The 25,805-nt window shown below is 42.0% G+C and overlaps 1 protein-coding gene across 1 annotated transcript in view; it reads right to left on the minus strand.

Moving 5' to 3' along the window:
- Positions 1-25,805, minus strand: part of LOC126417128 (uncharacterized) — a 319,349-nt gene that overhangs the window by 148,942 nt on the left and 144,602 nt on the right. The window lies entirely within an intron of this gene.

Consider the following 25,805-nt stretch of genomic DNA (forward strand, 5'->3'; position numbering starts at 1 on the left):
TTCTGAGTGTTGAGGACAACCTCTGCTCATACCAACTCACAGCAACTAGCTACTTAAATTCCACTACAAGATGAACTTCTTCTAACACCACCACCAATTTAATTTAATCTATCCTTTCTGAGCAACATTATGTCCTCAGCAAAAAACTTTGGCTGAACTTATCTCTAGCTTTAGCCAGCTTTCAGTACCTATAATGATTTCTGCTTAAGTGCTTTCTATGAGCACTCGGAGGTTTGGTTCTCTCTCAACAAAGCTATGGCAATGTACAATAATAATACTTATGTTTCCTAGTTCTACCCTTGTCCTGTGTTTGACTTGCACTCTTTGAGACTGAAGCCCTGTTTGTACATTTCTAAGACCCTCTAACCTATAAAAGCTACTCTTTCCACTCCTTGCAGCCCCTTTTACCCATGTACCCTGCTCCTGTGTGTAACAGACTTCTGATCTATTAAATAAATCCTGACAGCACTCCACCCTGTGGCGCAAGTCTATGATTCTACAGCCTACACAGTCGCAGAACCATCTGACCCTCCAATTCACACCCTCCACTCGGCTCTGTGCTAAAGATCGGCAGTAGGTCCCATCAATGATGCTCCTGATGGTGAGCTCCACCTTTATCTTACAAGCAAAACTTGCTGTCCTCAGCACTTCAAATAGTAACCAGAAATTAGAGAGAATCTTTTCCGCGCCAAAGTGACATACATCAATTATACCAATGTGAGCCATTATCTGCAGCTCGCTGTACCCTGTGTTCTCATGACATTTGGGATGACTCCCCCTAGGATGCACACAGAATGCATACTAGACTTGTTTCTCTCATAGGCATCCTTATCCCTAAGTGACCTCATCATGCACCTAACCCTGGAGCTGCCTACTACCAATAGTCTCACACTCTGTGAATGACCAGACCTTCAGGTGCAGAGGCTTCAAAAGACTGCAGCTAGCTCAGGATCTTAATCAACTATAGATAGTGCCTCAAACCTGCCTGTCCGACAGATACGGGATGTCTCCTATTGGTGACTGAGAAAATCTTTGCTGTCTGCCGCACCTTGTTTAAAAGCAATGTCTTACATCAGTAAAAAATAAATAAATAAACTTCACTGGCAATAACAAATAAGTTTCCATAATTTTACAGCAGCAGCCACTGATGCATATACATGGAAAATAAAAGTGATTCGGATGAACATCAGGAGCCACTCTTGACACAAAAAACAACAGAATGTTAATGAACAGAACACACATTTTCTTCCAGACTACCAAATCTACTAAAAGAGCCTTAATTACTGATAAGTGAGAATTAAGGGGCCTATCTGGGGTAAAGCCTGAAGTTCATTACAGATGTTCATGTTGTGCAGGGAAACAAATTGCGATGAAGCAGACAGGGATGGGCTGCTCACCGGCCCTGACTACAGGCAATGTGGTCAGTCAAAACCAGCTCTCTTCTCGACTAAAAGTGTTACAGGCACTCTATAAAGTAGACTTTCAGAGCCAGTATTTAAATTTGAAATGACATTAGTTGTAAGCAAAGACGCACGTTTTACACAACAGCCTAATGTCCATATAATTAAAATCACCAAGAATTCAAACTAAATACTGAAAGTACTGACTGGTGCCTTCAGAGCTTATGACATTATGGGGCGTTTTTGACTCATCACTAATTCAGTCAGTGCCACTACTGACAGTGGGTGGGAGTTGAAGAATTTTGTGTCTCATCACGGGACAAACACAGGGATGGTGCTGTGCAGACTGGTAGCCACTACGGCAACTGGTCATGGGAACAGAATGAGCCCACAGGCTATTGGCTGCTGCGCATTAAGGGACGGTGGAGGGTGTTGAAGAAGAGATAAAGAGCTGGCAGTATGAGACTTCCCAGCTCAGATCAAATACATGGCAGTGGTGTCAAAAAAAATGAGGGTCTACTGTTAATGATGTGGCTGGAAACCTGCTGTGACACATCAATGTCCGAAATGGTAACAGGCTGATGATGCCAACTGTTGCTTCTATAGGGGACTAAGTTGCAAATTTGAACCACTCATTGTAGCACAGCATACTGATGCAAAATATGGATTACCAGCACCTTACAACTCCAAGTTTGGCTCTATAAAAAATTACGTGTACCACTGAAACCCAACTACTTCTACTACTTTTTCTTTGGGGGAAAGAGAAACTTTAGGATCTGCCGATTTTTAAGTGATGATGGGAAAGGAGTTTAATAAGATCAAATGAGATATTGAAGGTAAAAATTTTTCTATTCTATTATGGCAGGGTGCTACAGCAACCAGCTTTGAATTATTTCAAAATAAAAACAGCCTTTGCAAGACTATTTTTATTCTGAGATACTGAATGGTTACTAGAATTATGGAAAAAAGTAAGCCCAAATAGAGTTAAAATCAGGACATATGTTTTACTATACGGGAACACAGCATAGGTGCAATGCAAGTGCAACAACTAACAACAGAGGGAAAGCTGTACAATCATTATAAGATCTTTTTTTTAAGTACTAGTGTCATTGAAGAGATGAGCTAGAAAAATAGAAAGTCATACATGATCATGATGTTCAGAATTATTCTAGATGAGATGCATAAAGCCATTCAAGGTAAGAAGAAAATCAAAGCACTCTGGAAGTGGTGTTTTAATATAAATGATTGAAATTTGGGGATGAAGTAATACTAATGGAACTTGCGAAACTCTCTATAGATAAAGACAATTCATAAAAACTGCGACAATGCCAGATTGTTCTACTACACAAGAAAGAAAGAAACAATACAAAAAAGTTCTTTTAAGTATCAGCTTACATCCCAGAATGCATAAGACCTTTACTGTAACTATTAATAGCAATCACCAACAGTGTAGATTTCAATCAGGCAAAGGAACAGGTTTCATAAGTGGATACAGCACAATGGATCATTTGCAAGTCATCAATGGAATTATGAAGTTGGGTAACGAGTTTGAATTACCGCTCTGTGTGGGGGGCCATAAATTCTGAGAAAATGTTTGACTCAGTTTCAACATTTGTACCAATGTGTTAATGGAACATATTTTAATTACTGTCATTTTGCTGGTAACATTGTAACATCTGCCCATAATGCAGAAAGACTTCAACAATGAATGGAAGAGCTAATTAGAGCAAGCCTCGAAGTTAGCATGGAAATTAACTATAATGAGGATAAAAATATACACCGAGGTGACAAAAGTCCTGGTATAGTGATATGCAAATATACAGAAAGAGGTAGTATCGTGTACACAATGTATAAAAGAGTAGTGCATTGATCAAGCTGTCATCTGTACCCAGGTGATTCATGTGAAAAGGTTTCCAGTGTCATTATGGTCACAGGATGGGAATGAACAGATTTTGAATGTGGAATGGTTGTTAGAGCTAGATGCGGGAATTCAATATTCCGTGATCCACAGTGTCAGGAGTGTACTGAGAGTAACAAATTTCAGGCATTACCTCTCACCATCGTCAACGCAGTGGCCGATAGTCTTCACTTAATTACTGAGTGTAGGTCAGTTTGCATAGAGTTGTCAGTGATAACTGACAAGCAACACTGTGTGAAATAACCACAGAAATCGATGTAGGACATACGACAAATGTACCTGTTAGGACAGTGCAGCAAAATCTGGAATTAATGGGCTATGGCAGCAGATGACAGACGCGAGTGCCTTTGCCACAGCACAGCTCCTGGGCTCGTGACCATATTGTTTAGACACTAAATGACTGGAAAACCGTGGCCTTGTCAGATGAGGCCCAATTTCAATTGGTAAGGCTGACAGTAAGTTTTGAGTGTGTTGCAGATCCTATGAAGGCATGGAGCTAAGTTGTCAACAAGGCACAGTGCAAACTGGTGATGGCTCCATAATGGTAAGAGCGGTGTTTACATTGAATAGACTGGGTCCTCTGGTCCAACAGAACCGATCAATGGCTGGAAATGGTTATGTTCAGCTACATGGAGACCATTTGCACCCATTCATGGACTTCATGATCCCAAACACGATCGAATTTTTATCGATGAGAATGCACCATGTCACAGGCCACAATTGTTTGCAATTGGTTTAAGGAATATTCTGAACAATTCGAGTGAATGGTTTGGCCACCCAGATGACCCAACATGAATCCAATTGGACATTTATGGGACATAATTAAAAGGTAAGTTTGTACACAAAATCTTGCACCAGTAACACTTTCACAATTATGAACTATAGATGCAGCATGGCTCAACATTTCTGCAGGGAACTTCCAACTCCTTGTTGAATCCATGTCGTGTTAGGTTGCTGTGCTACACTGGAAAAAAGGAGGTCTGACACAATATTAGGAGACATCCCAGGACTTTTGTCACCTCAGTGTAGTCAACACACTGAAAAGAAAATATTTATACATCAAAAATGAAGTTCTAAAACAAGCCAATTAGTTCTTGCAGTTGGGCAGAATGGCTGGATGATCAGGAAAATAACAAAGGGAGTACGGGTAATGGCCACCATCTGATCGAAAGCAACTTGACACTCCATGTGATGCAGCACTTATCATTAGATGTCATGACAGCTGGACCCATCAGTATAAAAGGATGCAGGGAGCATTGTGTTGTCAGTAGAGAAACAGTAATAGCAGAACGGGTCAGTCAGAATAGCTCAGTGACTTCAAACAAAGACAGGTCATTGGATGTCACATGGGTAACAGATCCATCAAGGGCATCTCAGCCTTTCTAAAGCTGTCCCAGTGGACTCTTGGTGATGTGATTGTGGAGTGAAAATGTGAGGGAACAACAGTAGCTAAACCGGGTGCAGGCAGACCTCATGTGTGTCGGACAGGGAGTGCTGGGCACTGTGTAGATTGGTTGTGTAAAAAAAAGAAAACACCATCAAAGCAAAGGACTCACTCGCAAGTACCAAAGTGCTACTAGCAGTCCAGCTATCACAATGACTGTGCATAGTGTGTTAAAAATAATGGAGCATTGTCAAGCAGCTCCTCCTAAGCTACACATTTCTGTAGTTAATATTAAGCAATGTTTGATGAAGTGTAAAGACTGATGTCACCGGACACTGTTTTCTATCCTATTCTGCATTCACAGTTTATGATCATTTGCATTGGTGGTAATGCAGAGACAGGTCAGTGGCAGCAGAGTTCACAAAGTGAACGGGTAAGCAAAACAAGTCCAGAATGTAGCAAAGTCATCTTAAGCATTTACAACATTTCAGGGAGTTACCCAAGTCACAAACATACATCAGGCAAGGTCAAGACAATACTATTTGATGATGCATGACTGAAGGCTTCAGTGAATACAAAGTGACTGGCCAGCCTGAGGTATTTGACAGCATACACAAGCCAGTGTGCAGAGCCTCTTGATGTGCTTGCCACAGCTACTGCCCTTCACCTGGCACAAGATGTATCTGTAATCTTTAGCCCAAATATCTCTGATGTGTTCTACCTATCGACAACCAGGCTTGGTGGGGAATATGAATCACTGTCAAACACCAAAGTCATCCCCCTTTAATCAGCACATAGGGCAAGAAATGGCCTAGCCTGTGTCAACTTTGCTGACGAAGGAAGAGAGAGATGCACGAATTCCTGCCAAAGGCTCCCGCAGTAGGTCCTCACCGAGCCTGGCTGGGATGGAAAGCAGCCTCTGTGGGCCAAACAACAGAGTCTGGGGTCCAGCTCGGGCCAGCCTGCAGGGGAATGGGTGACAGGTGTGGCAGAGACGGGACCAACAGTTCGGCCCCACCAGTGGTGAGGTGGGAGCCAGAAGGGATGTATGAGGAGGAAATGCTCCCACGTCCACAGGCTCCCATGGCTAGTCATCAGTATTTTGTGCATCTGTGTCTTGACTGTCCTGACCATCTGCTCAGCTTCTGAATTGGACATGGGATGCAAAGGGTTGGTGGTCAGGTGCTCAATGCCATTGTGATGACAAAAATCCTGAAATGTGGATGCTGTGAACTAGGAGGGGGGAGGGGGGTCATTGCTGGAAATCAAAGTAACAGGTGCCCCCTCTATTGCAAATATGATGGATAGGGGCCAGATAGTAGCTGCTGTAGTAGTTTTAGCCATCCCCGTAACATATAGAAAGTTGGAGAGGTCTTCAACAATTAGCAGTCACATTGCTCCCTGGAATGGTCTGGCGAAATCAAGATGCACTCTTTGCCAGGGGTGGTCAGGGCATGGCCAGGATTAAAATTATGTGCCGGGATCAATTAGTTCTGGGCACAGGCATGGCAGATCCAGGTGGTGCATTTAATTGTGGCATCAACCCCAAGCCAATACATGATGCTGTGCAATTGCCTTCATTTTGCACATTCCCTAACGTCCAGTATAGAAGAGCTTCAGCATGCAGGGGTGGAGTGAGGGAAGAACTACAACCAAGCAATCAGAATCGTCTATAACTAACAAAATACCCTCCTCAGTGGCGTTAAGCATGTGATGTACGGAATAATGTGAGTGCCATTCAAGGTCAGTGTCCTTTGGCAAGGGTTCCAGTCAATGCAGCTGTACAGCAGACAACACACTGAAGAGGAGAGAATTGTGGCCTTTTCCTGCTGCTACTTTGCATTGCCATAAACAGAAATTCATCAAGTGTGTGTTACTGATTTGTGTCCAAGGCAAAATATTCATGCCTATCAAATTGGGCATCTGGGCAGCACACCAAATAGGAAAGAGTGTCAGTGTTGGAGGGCTGTGTGGTCGGTTGATAATAGATCTCATAGATATAATTACTTAGTAACAGCACCTACCACTGTATATGCTCTGCCATTTTATCAGGAAGTTTTGAATGTAGGTTGAACAGCACAAGAAGGAAATTGTGACTGATGATCACGTGAAGCTTTTGCATATCACATAGCCCACAGGCTAGAAAATGCTGGGGATATAACACTCAATTCTTTGCAATATATCCACTTCTGCTTTAACTTGCTCACGAATTGCAAAAGATACTGGATGAACTCTACAAAACTTAGGCACTGCTAGTTGCTTTAACGATACATGGGCATTGAACCCTGTTGCATAACCTAATGTAAATTCAAACACCTGCTTCAATTGCGCACACAGTGTATCAATATTCAAGTTCTGTGGAACTACATTGACCTTTTCTTGAATTTGAAAACCAAAAAGCACAAAAGTGTCTAAACCAAAAATGTTAGTTATTGTTCAGGAGTTAACCACTAACAAGGTTAGTAGAACTACATTTTTATATTTAGCTTGGATGATGGTGATCTGATGCTGCAATGGGACAGACTGTGGGGAGCCAATATGCTGATAAGTTCCTCGCATTAAAAAGAGAGACAACCACACTGTCCAACTGGAAATCCGCCACTCCCACCACGTCCAGTTGCAACATGAGAAGTTGTTTCCCATCTACCATTGCCATGGGTACCAGCATGATAAGAGTGCTGACAACCAATATTGTTGACTCATGTCGACCGACCCAGACATCACGAGGTGCCCCGGTTTGTGGCATGCGAAACAGATGACATCATAAAAGGTCACTGACATCAGTGCTACTGCAGGCAGCAATCTGGACACAATTTGACGGTATGAACTTCTCTGAGGCCCTTTGAGGGAGATGGAGAGGAAAACTTTGCACAAGTCTCTGCTCACTTTGTGACAGACCAATGACAAACAAAAGTGTTTCTGTTTTTGCACATCTACTAGTCAAAAGGGTGGGCAATCACTAACTCCTGACTCTAATGTGCCAGGCTACTGGACAAACAGGTGCTCAATAAATTGGATGACGACGTTAACTGGAAGTCAATAACTGATAATGGAGCACAATAGTGAATAATACTATTAACAACATTGAACCCAGAGGAATTGTGAAACATAGCTTGTACTGATGCAGTTACTTCATGAGCTTTGGCAATTTTTGACACTTGACTCAGTTTCGGATCAGGTGCCTCTAAAGCCTTCGCACTAATGACTCAATTAGAATCAAGCTCGATAACAACATTATGGATTAAGGAGTCTGCCTGAGATGTCCCACACTATTTACAGGAAAATCCTACTTGCCAGCCAAAACTTGAAAGTCAGTAGCCCATGTTGTGAAGGATTGCTTATGTTGCTTAACACACTGATTACACTTGAGCCTAGTTGCAACAACATGACTTTGGTGATAATAATAAACAGGCACCAAATTACAAGTATCAGAAAAAGTCAAACAAGAGTCCGAGAGTGAACGTTATTTTTGCACCATTTCGTATAGTTTACTAGCAGAAGAGAAGACAGTAACAGTACCTCGCCAAAGCAAGTGAATAGTAAAGCAAAGGGAAAGGCAAGTAAACAACAGCTGTCAACTGTTGTTAGTTTCACAGTGGTTGTAACAGCTATGTCTCCTATTACTGGCATTATTCCCACTTTTTTCCTTACTGTTGTTGTTCCTTGTTGTTGTTGTTGTTGTTGTTGTTGTTGTTGATGATGATGATGTTTCTGCTGCTGCTACTGGAAGTCCCATTGTTTTTTGCTAATACACATGCAACACCTTCAGAAACTCAGGATCCAAGCTTCACTGGAATAACTGCACAGTGAGAAAGTTCTCGTCACCATTTTTCTATCCTACTCTGCATAGGTAGAATATACTTTTATGATCACTTGTGATGGTGATAATGCAGAGCGCAACAGAATGAAAGAGGTGCTCTCTAGGATTGATGACAGTGGAGTTCACGAAGTGAAAGGATAACCAAAACAAGTACAAAGTGTGGCGAAGTTGTCTTTAGTGTTAATAAAAGTCCAGGAAGCAATATTGATTACAAATTTAAATCAGACAAGGTCAAGACTCTACTATTCGATGGTGAATAACTGAAGGCTTCAGAGACTTGAGAGAGACTGGGTAGAAACAGCCAGAATGCAGTATTTAGTAGCATACACATGTCAGCGGACGGGGTGCCTTGACACACTTGCCGTGGCTACTGTGCTTCAAGCAGGTCGAAGCTGTGGCTGTAGTCTGGAGCCTGAGTATTTCTGAAGCATTCCCCTTATCAATTCTCAAGCTAGGTGGGGAATGCAAAACACCATCAGATAGCAAACAATGGATGACTGGAAACTAATGATTTTGAGTGTTGAATCACACTATATCCTGTGGCAATTTGATGGAAGGGTTTAGGATTGATGAATATTTGGAAAACTTTATCTACCATTATGTTTGGTGACAACAGTGAAGTACAGAGGAAGCAGTGGTATGGTATGGGGGTGTTTTACATGTTTAGGGTGCGTGCATAATAAAATGCTCAATATGGAAGGATATGAGCACATTTTACAGCACTGTCTACTATGTACAGCAGAGGATCAGTTTGGAGACTACTATTGTTTTTATCAGCAGGATAATGCACCCTGTCATAATGTAGCATCTGTGAGACAATGGTTTGTGTACAATAACATTTCTTAAATGGATTGCCCTGTCCAGAGCCACAAACTGAACCCAATGCAACACCTATGGGTTGAGTTAGAATGTTGATTTTACTCCAACATTCTCTAGTTTCAGCTGTTGCGGAAGAATGAGCTGTCATTCATCCACAGACACTTTGTTGAAAGTGTCCCCATCAGAGTACAAACTGTCAATGGTGAAGGGTGGACACATCCCATATTAGTGTCCACTAAAATTAGTGTCCTCTAAAATTACCAGTTTAGGTTTAAGATAGTGATACATGCACTTTTAATGCAAAACTTATGAGGGTCACTCCAAAAGAAATGCACACTATTTTTTTTAAAAATACATCTTTTATTCTACCTGTCTGAAAGTTTTACAGTACGTAGATACATCCTTGAGGAACAATATATTTTCATTTCTCCATATAATTTCCATCCCTCTCAAGTGCCTTACGCCATCTTGGAACCAGCACTTGTATACCCACACAGTAAAATTCTGAACCAACCTGTTGGAGCCATTGTTTGGCAGTGTGCACAAGGGAGTCATCATCTTTAAACCTTGTTCCACGAAGAGAGTCTTTCAGTTTCCCAAAGAGATGATAGTCACATGGAGCCAGGTAAGAACTATAAGGCGGGTGTTTCAGTGTTGTCCATCTGAGTTTTGTGATCACTTCCATGGTTTTTTTGACTGACATGTGGCCGTGAATTGTCGTGCAACAGCAAAACATCCTGCTTTTGCCGATGTGGTCGAACATGACTCAGTCGAGCTTGAAGTTTCTTCAGTGTCGTCACATATGCATCAGAGTTTATGGTGGTTCCACTTGGCATGATGTCCACAAGCAAGAGTCCTTCGGAATCGAAAAACACCACAGCCATAACTTTTCCAGCAGAAGGTGTGGTTTTGAGTTTCTTTTTTTTTTCCTTGGGTGAATTTGCATGATGCCACTCCATTCATTGCCTCTTCGTCTCTGATGAAAAATGATGGAGTCAAGTTTCATCACCTGTCACAATTCTTCCAAGAAATTCATCTCCACCATTCTCATACTGTTCCAAATGTTTGATGCATACCGTTTTTCTTGTTTCTTTGTGAGCCACTGTCAACATCCTGGGAACCCACCTGGCACAAACCCTTTTTAACGCCAACACTTTCAGTATTCTGCAAACACTTCCTTCCCCTATTCCAATGTAGCATGACAATTCGTTCACTGTGATGCGTCTGTCAGCTGTCACCAATTCGTTAACTCTCTGCACATTGACTAGAGTGTGTGCAGTACAAGGCCTGCTGCTGCAAGGACAATCCTCAATATTGCTGTGCCTGGTTTCATTACGTAACCTGCTTGCCCACCAACTAACTGTACTGTGATTGACAGCAGCATCTCCATACACCTTTTTCAACCTCTTGTGGATGTTTCCCACTATCTCGTTTTCTCAGCACAGGAATTCTATGACAGCACGTTGCTTCTGATGAACATCAAGTGTAGCCGCCATCTTGAAGACATGCTGTGATGGCGCCACTCACAGGAACAGGTTGAACCAAGTATGAAAACGAGCGGGAAGGATGTATTTACATACTGTAAAACTTTCACACATGCAGAATGAAAACTGTATTTTTACAAAAATAGTGTGCATTTCTTTTGGAGTGACCCTCATATTCAGAAGCTGGAGGTTGCTTAGCAAGCAGAGAAGAGATGCATGATGAGAATTACTAGTGGAGTTAGAGAAAAAAAGAAACTGATTGGGGAACAGACTAGAGGCAGATTGTTTTTACAACTGTAATGAAAATGGAAAATGAAATGGAGATGAGCAGGGCATGTAGCCAGGTGAATGGTTGCTAGACTGACAAAGAAAGTTATTTGCTGTATTTCTAGGAATAAGAATACAATGAGATAGTTATCTCATGAAGAGTAGGTAGATGATGTTAGAAAATATACTGGAGCAATATGAATGCATAAGTCTTAACTTTCCGGCAGGTGCGCGCTTTTTTATTGCACAATCAATCGCGCAGCGCATTTTGTGCGCCCCTTTCGCTGCTCAGTTCTATAATTATTTTCGTATGTTCTCACGCTGGTACTGATATTAATTAGTTTATTGTTTTTAAGGGGAGATATAGTACTGCTCAAAATGATATTAATAATATCGAAATAACAAATTTTATTGTGCAATTAATAATATAGGATTAATAATTTATTATGGGTACAGTGGAAAAAATTAAGAAATAACGTTACATATCTAGCCAAAAAATGTCTATACACTGTTGCTCACTTATAGTGGGAAAGAATGTTTCGATATTTAACATGGCTGTTAATTATACTTTATTTAGAAAAGTTGATACACATCTAAACATCTAAGTGACATTGTTGTTGTTGTTGTGGTCTTCAGTCCTGAGACTGGTTTGATGCAGCTCTCCATGCTACTCTATCCTGTGCAAGCTTTTTCATCTCCCAGTACCTACTGCAACCTACATCCTTCTGAATCTGGTTAGTGTATTCGTCTCTTGGTCTCCCTCTACGATTTTTACCCTCCACGCTGCCCTCCAATACTAAATTGGTGATCCCTTGATGCCTCAGAACATGTCCTACCAACCGATCCCTTCTTCTGGTCAAGTTGTGCCACAAACTTCTCTTCTCCCCAATCCTATTCAATACTTCCTCATTAGTTATGTGATCTACCCATCTAATCTCCAGCATTCTTCTGTAGCATCACATTTCGAAAGCTTCTATTCTCTTCTTGTCCAAACTATTTATCGTCCATGTTTCACTTCCATACATGGCTACACTCCATACGAATACTTTCAGAAATGACTTCCTGACACTTAAATCAATACTGGATGTTAACAAATTTCTCTTCTTCAGAAACGCTTTCCTTGCCATTGCCAGTCTGCATTTTATATCCTCTCTACTTCGACCATCATCAGTTATTTTGCTCCCCAAATAGCAAAACTCCTTTACTACTTTAAGTGCCTCATTTCCTAATCTAATTCCCTCAGCATCACCCGACTTAATTAGACTACATTCCATTATCCTTGTTTTGCTTTTGTTGATGTTCATCTTATATCCTCCTTTCAAGACACTGTCCATTCCATTCAACTGCTCTTCCAAGTCCTTTGCTGTCTCTGACAGAATTACAATGTCATCGGCGAACCTCAAAGTTTTTATTTCTTCTCCATGAATTTTAATACCTACTCCGAATTTTTCATTTGTTTCCTTTACTGCTTGCTCAATATACAGATTGAACAACATCGGGGAGAGGCTACAACCCTGTCTTACTCCCTTCCCAACCACTGCTTTCCTTTCATGTCCCTCGACTCTTATAACTGCCATCTGGTTTCTGTACAAATTGTAAATAGCCTTTCGCTCCCTGTATTTTACCCCTGCCACCTTTAGAATTTGAAAGAGAGTATTCCAGTCAACATTGTCAAAAGCTTTCTCTAAGTCTACAAATGCTAGAAATGTAGATTTGCCTTTCCTTAATCTTTCTTCTACGATAAGTCGTAATGTCAGTATTGCCTCACGTGTTCCAGTGTTTCTACGGAATCCAAACTGATCTTCCCCGAGGTTGGCTTCTACTAGTTTTTCCATTCCTCTGTAAAGAATTCGTGTTAGTATTTTGCAGCTGTGACTTATTAAACTGATAGTTTGGTAATTTTCACATCTTTCAACACCTGCTTTCTTTGGGATTGGAATTATTATATTCTTCTTGAAGTCTGAGGGTATTTCGCCTGTTTCATACATCTTGCTCACCAGATGGTAGCGTTTTGTCAGGACTGGGTCTCCCAAGGCCGTCAGTAGTTCCAATGGAATGTTGTCTACTCCGGGGGCCTTGTTTCGACTCAGGTCTTTCAGTGCTGTGTCAAACTCTTCACGCAGTATCATATCTCCCATTTCATCTTCATTTACATCCTCTTAAATTTCCATAATATTGTCCTCAAGTACATCGCCCCTCTATATACTTCGTCCACCTTTCTGCTTTCCCTTCTTTGCTTAGAACTGGGTTTCCATCTGGGCTCTTGATATTCATACAAGTCGTTCTCTTATCTCCAAAGGTCTCTTTAATTTTCCTGTAGGCAGTATCTATCTTACCCCTAGTGAGATAGGCCTCTACATCCTTACATTTGTCCTCTAGCCATCCCTGCTTAGCCATTTTGCACTTCCTGTCGATCTCATTTTTGAGACGTTTGTATTCCTTTTTGCCTGCTTCATTTACTGCGTTTTTGTATTTTCTCCTTTCATTATATTCAATATTTCTTCTGTTACCCAAGGATTTCTACTAGCCCTCGTCTTTTTACCTACTTGATCCTCTGCTGCCTTCGCTACTTCGTCCCTCAAAGCTACCCATTCTTCTTCTACTGTATTTCTTTCCCCCATTCCTGTCAATTGTTCCCTTATGCTCTCCCTGAAACTCTGTACAACATCTGGTTCTTTCAGTTTATCCAGGTCCCATCTCCTTAAATTCCCACCTTTTTGCAGTTTCTTCAGTTTTAATCTACAGGTCATAACCAATAGATTGTGGTCAGAGTCCACATCTGCCCCTGGAAATGTCTTACAATTTAAAACCTGGTTCCTAAATCTCTGTCTTACCATTATATAATCTATCTGATACCTTTTAGTATCTCCAGGGTTCTTCCATGTATACAACCTTCTTTCATGATTCTTAAACCAAGTGTTAATTATGATTATGTTGTGCTCTGTGCAAAATTCTACCAGGCGGCTTCCTCTTTCATTTCTTAGCCCCAATCCATATTGACCTACTATGTTTCCTTCTCTCCCTTTTCCTACACTCGAATTCCAGTCACCCATGACTATTAAATTTTCGTCTCCCTTCACAATCTGAATAATTTCTTTTATTTCATCATACATTTCTTCAATTTCTTCGTCATCTGCAGAGCTAGTTGGCATATAAACTTGTACTACTGTAGTAGGTGTGGGCTTCGTATCTATCTTGGCCACAATAATGTGTTCACTATGCTGTTTGTAGTAGCTTACCCGCATTCCTATTTTCCTATTCATTATTAAACATACTCCTGCATTACCCCTATTTGATTTTGTGTTTATAACTCTGTAGTCACCTGACCAGAAGTCTTGTTCCTCCTGCCACCGAACTTCACTAATTCCCACTATATCTAACTTCAACCTATCCATTTCCCTTTTTAAATTTTCTAACCTACCTGCCCGATTAAGGGATCTGACATTCCACGCTCCGATCTGTAGAACGCCAGTTTTCTTTCTCCTGATAACGACATCCTCTTGAGTAGTCCCCGCCCGGAGATCCGAATGGGGGACTATTTTATCTCTGGAATATTTTACCCAAGAGGACGCCATCATCATTTAATCATACAGTAAAGCTGCATGCCCTCGGGAAAAATTACGGCTGTAGTTTCCCCTTTCTTTCAGCCGTTCGCAGTACCAGCACAGCAAGGCCGTTTTGGTTATTGTTACAAGGCCAGATCAGTCAATCATCCAGACTGTTGCCCTTGCAACTACTGAAAAGGCTGCTGCCCCTCTTCAGGAACCACACGTTTGTCTGGCCTCTCATCTCAACAGATACCCCTCCGTTGTGGTTGCACCTACGGTACGGCTATCTGTATCGCTGAGGCACGCAAGCCTCCCCACCAACGGCAAGGTCCATGGTTCATGGGGGGGGGGGGGGGGGGGGGGGGGGGGGGGGGGGGGGCTAAGTGACATAGATTTTAAAAAATCTATATTTTGCTGTCAGCATTGAAAATTAATATCTTCATAGTAAATGCCTATGGAAACCATATTATTACAGCTCACAGACAGGTCATGTTCACTACTTAGTAATTTAAGAGATGTCAAAATTCAAATCACAAGTCATCTTTGTCTGCCAGTGTAGCTTAACACTTCTCACAGGTGTAACTAACATTCATATGCTTCCTGCAAACAAAAGTATTACAAGACCCACGCTTTACTGTTGTGTTAATATTCTTGGCCCTTTCACAAATAACACAGCATCCCCATTTCTTAGCCAAATGCTTCTCAACTTTCTCAGATGTTGTCCGGTATCTTTGAAGTAACGGCGATATGTCCTTGAGAAGGCTCTGAATCTTGGCTCTTTCTATTAGATGTGGTTTTATAAGGTCATAAGCTAGGTTTTTCAGAAATACTCTTCTCAAAACCTTTCGATTTTGTCCATTTGAGTAAAAAAGGATCTGGGCATTGATACCAGCAATGTCCATTAGAGCAATTCCAATGGAATTTCTCGTTTATTCTTTCTGAATGTCCCAATACACGTAAGCCTTTTATCTAACAGGAACATAGCCAAGGGGCAACCTGTATACCACTTGTCCATAGTTATATTCCTGTTGGATCCCTCTATATGACTCACAAGTCTGTGAACTATTTCTGACACTGAATTTGAGACTGCATAAGGTCCTTCGGGCTGCTTTCCACAATAAAGTTCAAGGTTGCTCATAAAAAAATGTTTTTGCATTACAAAGCGCAAATATTTTAATGCAATATTTGACAGGTTTGTTGGGGATATATTGCACAAATCTACAACAGCCATGAATAGCTTAAAGTTTCTCATCAATGGTTACAAACTCACTGATGCTGTACGTACTTTTCAATTGGTTACAAACCCATCCAGAATCAAATGTACTGCGGACAAGTTATCGGATCTTCCCCTCTCTTCTTTCGTGCTTTTATCGTCAAAACATATACAATGCAGCAAGAATAGATACCGCTTGTTGCTCATCATAGCTCTTCCAATTTCAATTTCTTAACCATCGGTATTCCACATTTCCATTAAATTCCTATGGTTGGCTTTCTTCATTTGAAGAGGTAAAGTAACCCAAGCAGTGCCAGTATTTCACTTTTTGTCATTTCTTTTTTGTCTCTTTCATTTGTTTGTATATTTCACAATAGTATCGATCATTTCCACGCTAATTATCTTGAGGAATCCAGAAATCTCGGTTGTTACAACCCTGGCAATAGCCTTGGGTCCTGGAAAAATTTTAACAATATTTTTTCTTCTTGCTTTGCTTGTGGCAGAGTCAGTACTTTTCCTCCATTTAGAAGTTTTTTCTCTTCCCAAAAACCAATCACTAATAGAAGCTGGTTGACAATTACTGTCTTCATTTTCGTCTCACTCATACTCTTGTTCACTTTCAGTGGCATGGTCGCTACTAGTAATTACCTCCACTCCCTCATCAGAATCATCGTCCAATACAGTGTCTACATCTTTTGTAAAATCTGGATCTTCATTCAAGAGCCATTCCAGTTCCTTGTTAGTTAAATGCTTTCTTGCCCTAAAATAAAAATTTATATTGAACACAGGCCATAGGAACACTGTAAGTAAAATAACCACTATGTTCGAAGATGTAAAAAAAATACTTACATGACCAGTTTCACGGTGCACTGATTGCGCCAGAAGTGACAGCATTATACTACATTCTCCATTTAACAAATTCCTTAGCACCGACAGTTACTTCACAGCACATGACAGTCGTCAGAACAATGACGAAAGAATATGTCAAGTTTCAAAGGTCTCCATTGATGACAACAAGTTGGATACGTCGTTATATAAATTTGGCGCACTCTGTTCGCCGGCGTGCCTGCTCAAGGGTTAAGAATGCAGTGCATGGGAAGAGCCAACAGTGAATGTCCAACAACTAATGATAAGGTTGGTGGTGAGGAGTATGATACCACTTTTAGCAATGGATTGTGTGTGGGGTAAACGCCATCAAGTGTAGTTACATAATGCTCCACTATTGTGTATTATGGAAGTTTTGCAACCACTTTTTCGAGTTTGTGAAACATCACACCATTTGACAGAGGAATTGGAGGTGGAAGATGGTCGCATTAAGACTGCATAAAAGTGGAAGGATGGAGTACTAAAGGACATTAAACACAACACCAGCACAAGCTCCAGGCAAGAGCCCTAGCAGCAGTATAGAACCCGTGTAAAGTTCTCAGCCTGTCAGTGAAGAAATGTGGATTCAAAACAACAATCGTTCTATGACACAGTCCAATTTTAGGTTAATGAACTCTACCCAATCATCTCTGAAGTGTGATCCTGCAAAGTGAGTGGAACATCCATATGAAGCAGCCATAGCCCCTTCAATACTATAAAATTTACAAGCCACAAATTTAGTTACATTTTGGAAGACGTAAAGGTTTGGGAGTGCCAAATCTGGTAAACAGGGAAGATGTTCCAAAGATCTGTACCATGAAACCTTCAGTTTTCTTTACTGCTGAGGCACATTTCATTTTTCCAATGAAAGACAACATTTCTCTTTTGTTACTCATGGTTCTTCTCATGTTTTTGATTTAGGTGGTCTGGAGAACTTGCACAGAATTAACCAATTATGGTTTTACTCTTCATAAAAAAAAAAAAAATCTAGATTTCCTTCTTCATCCCAACCAACACAGCAGATGAAATACCTTTCCTTTTTCACAACCAAGACAAACTTCCACTCACTGCTTTGATTAGCGTTTCATACATGGGGTGAACTAAAAAGCCCACTTTCGCAAACAATAACACATTGTGTACAAAATTAGAGAGAGATTCTTTTTGAAATGATCCACACAAACTGAAGCATTTGTTCTAGTATTTCATTCTGGAAATACTCAACAAAAGCATTATCCAACTTTCACAAACTCTTGTTAATTCTCATTCTAATATATGCCATATTGATTCACATGATAGGCCTAATGAGTCAGCAATTGCACACACCTTTTATCACTGACTGTCAACAGCCATACACTGCACTTTCTCCAGATTGCCATGTATAGCTATAATTTTAAGATGTCCTACACATGGGTTATTTTCACCATATAGTAAAACGCCGGTTTTACGTTCCCACATTTTACATCTTTCTGCTTTTTATGTTCATTTTTGTTGGTTCCAAAAGAAGTCCTATTCTCTCAATACAATACTTTTCCATCAATACCAATTCTGTGTTACAACATTTTCAATATCTGAAGTTTTATCAACAATGTAGGAAAAGATAAGATTGCTACTTACCATGAAGAAGACATGTCAAGTTGCAGAGAGGCATGGTTAAAAGGGACTCACATATAGCTTGGCCACAGCCTTCTTCAGTACACACACACACACACACACACACACACACACACACACACAAAAGCAAGCACAACTCACAGTGGGATTATCTCGGCCTCAACCTACGGTAACATACCCCCACTCTCTCCACCCAACAGTTTCCACCCCTATGTCCTATCATCTCCCCCCCCCCCCCCCCTCCCCCCATTCTCATCTCCCGCCCTTTTTATTTGCAGCCCTCTGGCAACACATCCGCCCATCTTTCACCATTCCGCTCCTTTCTTGTTACATTTTTCCCCACCTCCCTGCACCACAACCTCTTCATTCTTTACCTGTTGGCAGTCTTGTCCCTGCACACTCCACCAAATGGAGTTGTCTCTCTCCCACCCATACGCTACTATCCCTTGCCCTTACCCACCCCTTCCAGATTGCAGCTTGTATATCATGTGATGTAGCATTCTGGCCCGATAAGGTGAAATTGGTGGTTGTGTGTGTGATGTGATGTAGCATTCTGGCCCGATAAGCTGAAATTGGCGGTCGTGTGTGTGTGTGTGTGTGTGTGTGTGTGTGTGTGTGTGTGTACTGACAAAGGCTGTGAATGAAAACTATGCCTTTTAATCGTGCCTCTCTGCAACTTGACATATCTTCCTTACAGTAAGTAGCAATCTTATCTTTTCCTACATTGTTTATGTTCCTACCTAGAGTTTCCATTGTTTGACATTTGAAGTTTCCTTTGATTTTATCATGACCTTAATAGTGATTTTCCTACTGATTTTGGTAAAAGATGCATCATATTCCTGCTCAAAGTTGACCTTGGAACAAATCAAAAAATGCAGAATACACACAAAATTATTTATACTGTAATGTAGTGTTAGCATGATACGCAAGATTTTCATTGTTGGTGTTTGGGCCAAGGCCACCTGTATTATACGGTCACAGTGTTTGGAAGGTAGGGAAGTACACTGAGTCAATGGCTTAATAATACTATCTGATGCTTTTGTGTGTGTAGCACCCAGTCACTGCCTTTGTAGTACTCACAAAGCTATGGCCGAGTGCTGACACATACAAATGCATGCATGTGTTTCCCTCTCCATTCTAACCACGTCCAATGGTTAAAATAAACATGGGGGCAAAAGTCTTTTGCAAAACACCTTAAAAATATATTTGTGTTCTAATGTGAGACATATTACTGATAACCATTATAAAATTATGGTAAATGAAACTTTTGCATTTCCTATGTTTTACTGTATTTTACACTTTCCTGCATTTCACATTTTTTTAAGGCCAGTCCAGTGAAAAGTGTTAAAAGGGGATTTTACTGTATATGTATCATATTTCAATTCAGCCATTCATTTCTTAAACTTTTCCACTTCAATGCCGCCTCCTGGTTTGCCGATGCAAGCAGTCCAAGACTTTTGTTGTGTAGTACCAATTTTGAATGACACACAGCCCAAGTTGTCCACTCTATATAACAGCAGGCAACGTGTTTAGATTTGAGCAACAGGTCTTGTCCATTCTGTGCACTTTTTGCTTGTAGGAAGAGTGCAGGCCACAAGTTGTGTAGGTGACAATGATACTGTAAAATGGCTTATGGGGGATACGAAGGTTGAAGTTTGCTGGTGAATGAGCAAGAAGTTCTTCCTGCATTCACCAAATCTTATGAAGCAATAAAGAAGATGGTGGTGATAATGTGCAGTCTGCCTCGTGTAAATGAAAAATTTGTTGTGATGGTAATCTGAAGTTCCCATTCTCTGCCCAACAACAAGGATTCAGGTTTCCTCAAAGTGATCACACAATAACAGAACTTTAACATTTGCAGCTCTATCTTACCTTATTTGTGTAACTGTATCCACAAAGGATGTATATGTAGCAGAGAAAATGCCAGGTGACTCTACTAACTGGAGTTTCTTGGCATAATCTGAACAAGGGAGAGTTAGGTGAGAATTTTACTGAAGACTGACTAGACTGAACTTTGTTCTTGAAAGATGTTTTCTCTTGTTTGTGATATTCCAAGATATAAAGTAATCCTAGTTCCCACACAAAATAAATAACAGATGGGGAGAACACAGTTGGCAAAAACATTGGGGCAGAAATGTTATCAAAAATGAATGATCAAACAACTCATAAAATCTTAATGAATTTTGGATAAATATCTGTAGACAATAATAATGAAACAAGTAATTTTAAGAGTGTGGCATATCAGTCCATCCAGATGAATGAAGCACACAGAACTAAATTATTTTAAAACATTGTATAAACAAAACAGTCTAGTCGACACATTATTGTGCAACATATGACACCATAGCAAAAAAAAAAAAAAAAAAAAAAATAAAAAAAAATTATTGGAATCAATGTCGTCTCTCTGCCAGATTGAGAAATAACCATCTAGACTTTGTATAATGATGATATGATCTGTGTACTACATAAAAAATGCTACTACTTTGTAATGAATATAATAGAGGGAAACATTCCACGTGGGAAAAATATATCTAAAAACAAAGATGATGTGACTTACCAAACGAAAGCGCTGGCACGTCGATAGACACACAAACAAACACAAACATACACACAAAATTCTAGCTTTCGCAACAGTTGCTTCGTCAGGAAAGAGGGAAGGGTGGGTTTTAAGGGAGAGGGTAAGGAGTCATTCCAATCCTGGGAGCGGAAAGACTTACTTTAGGGGGAAAAAAGGACGGGTATACACTCGCGCGCACACGCACACACACGCATATCCATCCACACATATACAGACACAAGCAAAGGCAAAGAGTTTGGGCAGAGATGTCAGTCGAGGCGGAAGTGCAGAGGCAAAGATGATGTTGAATGACAGGTGAGGTATGAGTGGCGGCAACTTGAAATTAGCGGGGATTGAGGCCTGGTGGATAACGGGAAGAGAGGAGATATTGAAGAGCAAGTTCCCATCTCCGGAGTTCGGATAGGTTGGTGTTAGTGGGAAGTATCCAGATAACCCGGACGGTGTAACACTGTGCCAAGATGTGCTGGCCGTGCACCAAGGCATGTTTAGCCACAGGGTGATCCTCATTACCAACAAACACTGTCTGCCTGTGTCCATTCATGCGAATGGACAGTTTGTTGCTGGTCATTCCTACATAGAATGCGTCACAGTGTAGGCAGGTCAGTTGCTAAATCACGTGGGTGCTTTCACACGTGGCTCTGCCTTTGATAGTGCACACCTTCCGGATTACAGGACTGGAGTAGGTGGTGGTGGGAGGGTGCATGGGACAGGTTTTACACCGGGGGCGGTTACAAGGGTAGGAGCCAGAGGGTAGGGAAGGTGGTTTGGGGATTTCATAGGAATGAACTAAGAGGTTACGAAGGTTAGGTGGAGAGCGGAAAGACACTCTTGGTGGAGTGGGGAGGATTTCATGAAGGATGGATCTCATTTCAGGGCAGGATTTGAGGAAGTCGTATCCCTGCTGGAGAGCCACATTCAGAGTCTGATCCTGTCCCGAAAAGTATCCTGTCACAAGTGGGGCACTTTTGTGGTTCTTCTGTGGGAGGTTCTGGGTTTGAGAGGATGAGGAAGTGGCTCTGGTTCTTTGCTTCTGTACCAGGTCGGGAGGGTAGTTGCGGGATGCGAAAACTGTTGTCAGGTTGTTGGTGTAACGGTTCAGGGTATTCCGGACTGGAGCAGATTCGTTTGCCACGAAGACCTAGGCTGTAGGGAAGGGACCGTTTGATGTGGAATGGGTGGCAGCTGTCATAATGGAGGTACTGTTGCTTGTTGGTGGGTTTGATGTGGACGGACGTGTGAAGCTGGCCATTGGACAGGTAGAGGTCAACGTCAAGGAAAGTGGCATGGGATTTGGAGTAGGACCAGGTGAATCTGATGGAACCAAAGGAGTTGAGGTTGGAGAGGAAATTCTGGAGTTCTTCTTCACTGTGAGTCCAGATCATGAAGATGTCATCAATAAATCTGTACCAAACTTTGGGTTGGCAAGCCTGGGTAACCAAGAAGGCTTCCTCTAAGCGACCAATGAATAGGTTGGCGTACGAGGGGGCCATCCTGGTACGCATGGCTGTTCCCTTTAATTGATGGTATGTCTGGCCTTCAAAAGTGAAGAAGTTGTGGGTCAGGATGAAGCTGGCTAAGGTAATGAGGAAAGAGGTTTTAGGTAGGGTGGCAGGTGATCGGCGTGAAAGGAAGTGCTCCATCGCAGCGAGGGCCTGGACGTGCGGGATATTTGTGTATAAGGAAGTGGCATCAATGGTTACAAGGAAATAAACACCCTAATTCAGTAGTTAACCTTTCCTCCAAACCTCTCTCCCAATCCGAAACCTCTGTCCTATCCAAAGGCCTCACCTTCAGCCCCACTCCCAGATTCAACCAAACAGCCCTCGTCAAAGATTTACTGTCCTACACTCGTACTCTCTGCTGGAAATATCACTTTGCCACGAAGAGAAATGATCCTAATCCTACTCCTAATGATCCAACTCCCCAAGAGACTATCCAAATTGAACCCTGCCTGGAACAGTTCTGTCCTCCGTCACAGCGGGACCCACCTCCTCTTCCTCAAAATCACCCCCTCCAAACCTTTCAGGAATTTCTGACTTCCAGCCTTGCCTCTCAATCCTTCTTAAAAAACCTTAATCCTACTCCCAACATCACCACTGCTGAAGCCCAGGCTATCCGTGATCTGAAGGCTGACCGATCCATCGTCATTCTTCCGGCGGACAAGGGTTCCATGACTGCATCAGCTTTCAGACAACACCACATACAAAGTTTGCCAAGGTAATCCCATTCCTGATGTCCAGGCGGAGCTTCAAGGAATCCTCAGAACCTTAGGCCCCCTACAAAACCTTTCACCTGACTCCATCAACCTCCTGACTCCACCGACACCTCGTACCCCTACCTTCTACCTTCTTCCTAAAATTCACAAACCCGATCACCCCGGCCGCCCCATTGCAGCTGGTTACCAAGCCTCCACAGAACGTATCTCTGCCTACATAGTTCAACATCTTCAACCCATTACATGCAGTCTCCCATCCTTCATCAAAGACACCAACCACTTTCTCGAATGACTGGAATCCTTACCCAATCTGTTAACCCCGGAAACCATCCTTGTAACCATTGATGCCACTTCCTTATACACAAATATCCCGCACGTCCAGGGCCTCCCTGTGATGGAGAACTTCCTTTCACGCCGATCACCTGCCATCCTACCTAAAACCTCTTTCCTCATTACCTTAGCCAGCTTCATCCTGACCCACAACTTCTTCACTTTTGAAAGCCAGATATACCAACAATTAAAGGGAACAACCATGCGTACCCGGATGGCCCCCTCGTACGCCAACCTATTCATTGGTCGCTTAGAGGAAGCCTTCTTGGTTACCCAGGCCTGCCAACCCAAAGTTTGGTACAGATTTATTGATGACATCTTCATGATCTGGACTCACAGTGAAGAAGAACTCCAGAATTTCCTCTCCAACCTCAACTCCTTTGGTTCCATCAGATTCACCTGGTCCTACTCCAAATCCCATGCCACTTTCCTTGACGTTGACCTCCACCTGTCCAATGGCCAGCTTCACACGTCCGTCCACATCAGACCCACCAACAAGCAACAGTACCTCCATTATGACAGCTGCCACCCATTCCACATCAAACGGTCCCTTCCCTACAGCCTAGGTCTTCGTGGCAAACGAATATGCTCCAGTCCAGAATCCCTGAACCATTACACTAACAACCTGACAACAGCTTTCGCATCCCGCAACTACCCTCCCGACCTGGTACAGAAGCAAATAACCAGAGCAACTTCCTCATCCTCTCAAACCCAGGACCTCCCACAGAAGAACCACAAAAGTGCCCCACTTGTGACAGGATACTTTCCGGGACAGGATCAGACTCTGAATGTGGCTCTCCAGCAGGGATACGACTTCCTCAAATCCTGCCCTGAAATGAGATCTACCCTTCATGAAATCCTCCCCACTCCACCAAGAGTGTCTTTCCGCCGTCCACCTAACCTTCGTAACCTCTTAGTTCATTCCTATGAAATCCCCAAACCACCTTCCCTACCCTCTGGCTCCTATCCTTGTAACCGCCCCCGGTGTAAAACCTGTCCCATGCACCCTCCCACCACCACCTACTCCAGTCCTGTAATCCGGAAGGTGTGCACTATCAAAGGCAGAGCCACGTGTGAAAGCACCCACGTGATTTACCAACTGACCTGCCTACACTGTGAAGCTTTCTATGTGGGAATGACCAGCAACAAACTGTCCATTCGCATGAATGGACACAGGCAGACAGTGTTTGTTGGTAATGAGGATCACCCTGTGGCTAAACATGCCTTGGTGCACGGCCAGCACATCTTGGCACAGTGTTACACCGTCCGGGTTATCTGGATACTTCCCACTAACACCAACCTATCCGAACTCCGGAGATGGGAACTTGCTCTTCAATATCTCCTCTCTTCCCGTTATCCACCAGGCCTCAATCCCCGCTAATTTCAAGTTGCCGCCACTCATACCTCACCTGTCATTCAACATCATCTTTGCCTCTGCACTTCCGCCTCGACTGACATCTCTGCCCAAACTCTTTGCCTTTGAATATGTCTGCTTGTGTCTGTATATGTGTGGATGGATATGTGTGTGTGTGTGTGTGTGTGTGTGTGTGTGCGCGCGCGCGTGAGCGCGCGCGCGCTTTCGTGCGCGAGAGTGTATACCCGTCCTTTTTTCCCCCTAAGGTAAGTCTTTCCGCTCCCGGGATTGGAATGACTCCTTACCCTCTCCCTTAAAACCCACCCCTCTCCTTCCCTCTTTCCTGACGAAGCAACTGTTGCGAAAGCTAGAATTTTGTGTGTATGTTTGTGTTTGTTTGTGTGCCTATCAACGTGCCAGCGCCTTCGTTTGGTAAGTAACATCATCTTTGTTTTTAGATATGTTTTTCTACTACTTTGTAAAATGCAGTATCTTCAGGAATATTGTAAACTAATCTTTTCCACAGGAAATGTTTTCATAGCCTTCCCAGTAAGCCATCACCATTCTGGGGCTTCACTGAAAGCAGACTTTTCAGGAGAATGGCATTAAAAAAACCATCATTTTTGGACTACAGGAAATTCCATGTGATAATTGAATTAACAATCATTCTATAAGGGTAAGTGATTTGATATTGCGATAACCATCTACTAGGGTCAGTTGCTCATCCACAATGCTTTAACGGACAAACATTTCTAGGAATTCTGCTGAATACGATTCCTGTTGTGCTTGATGATGTGTCATTGATATGACCATAGTATGATACTCATGTGGTGGTTATCTGTTATAAAACTGAAAGCAATAATATTTAGTCTAATGTTCTTAACACATGCACCACTGCAGACTCACTTTCTATTTCTGGATATAAGTGATAACATAAAATATCTGTTATTTCTGCACCAGATACCAACAATAATTTGCCCTTTAATCACAACTCTCCTAT

This window comes from Schistocerca serialis, chromosome 8 (genome assembly GCF_023864345.2).
Source record: "Schistocerca serialis cubense isolate TAMUIC-IGC-003099 chromosome 8, iqSchSeri2.2, whole genome shotgun sequence".
NCBI lineage: Eukaryota > Metazoa > Arthropoda > Insecta > Orthoptera > Acrididae > Schistocerca > Schistocerca serialis.